The following is a 928-nucleotide window of genomic DNA, read 5'->3' as shown; positions in this document are numbered from 1 at the left end:
TATTAAACAGTTAAAAATGTATATTTATTATTTATTTATTCATACTGTCACACATACATAGACTTTTTATCTTTATATTTTATATTTATTTTAACATTATAAACAGCTGCACAAACTTTGAGCACATCTGTAAATATACTTACAAGCACAAATTTAAATCAATTATAAAGTATAAATATAATAAAATCAATCCTAACAACATTTAAAAAAAAAAAAAAACACTCACGTCTCTTTATATGTAAACATTTCCAGTTTTGAAAATACATTTCTTTTACAAATTCTTTGCCGTTTGTTACAGGATCTGATATCTGACATGTTAATATCCGAGCTGTAATTTCTGCTGGTATCAGCCCGATACTGCTACTGGGTTTGGACCGGTACCATGTCTGGTTTTTATGTCTCACATTAAGGCTGGACGTGGTGTAAAACGATCTTATACAGGATATATATATATACTTTATCAACAGTGTGAAGGAGACATTATTCCATCCCCTCTGTAGTGCACATAAAAATAGGGAACTAAATCCCAAATCGCTGTCCTGTTTAACATCTAGAGCATCTAGGAGTCATTATTTCATCCCTTATTGAAATCATTTTTATAGGGACTGCTGTACTGAAGCCCACATGCACACTTCATATGTCTAGTTCTATATACAGTATGTAAAATCCACTGTTTCACACCCTACATAGTGCACTTATGCACAAAATAGTGAACTGGAACAAATGGCTCCTTATTAAAAACATAACGCAACAGATTGTAGACTTCACACTGAATCCCTAATGGCTCACTTCAGATCCTGTGTAGGCCGCAGATTCCCACTCTTGGACATCTAGTGCACTTTATGTAGGGTGTAGAAGCCACATGCCCTTCTTAGTGAATTTATATTTATATAGTCGCATGAACAGTGGTTTTAGCTACAGCACAATA

The sequence above is a fragment of the Pangasianodon hypophthalmus genome, chromosome 29, assembly GCF_027358585.1.
Source record: "Pangasianodon hypophthalmus isolate fPanHyp1 chromosome 29, fPanHyp1.pri, whole genome shotgun sequence".
Classification (NCBI taxonomy): Eukaryota; Metazoa; Chordata; class Actinopteri; order Siluriformes; family Pangasiidae; genus Pangasianodon; species Pangasianodon hypophthalmus.
Note: the sequence above shows the minus strand (reverse complement) of the source record.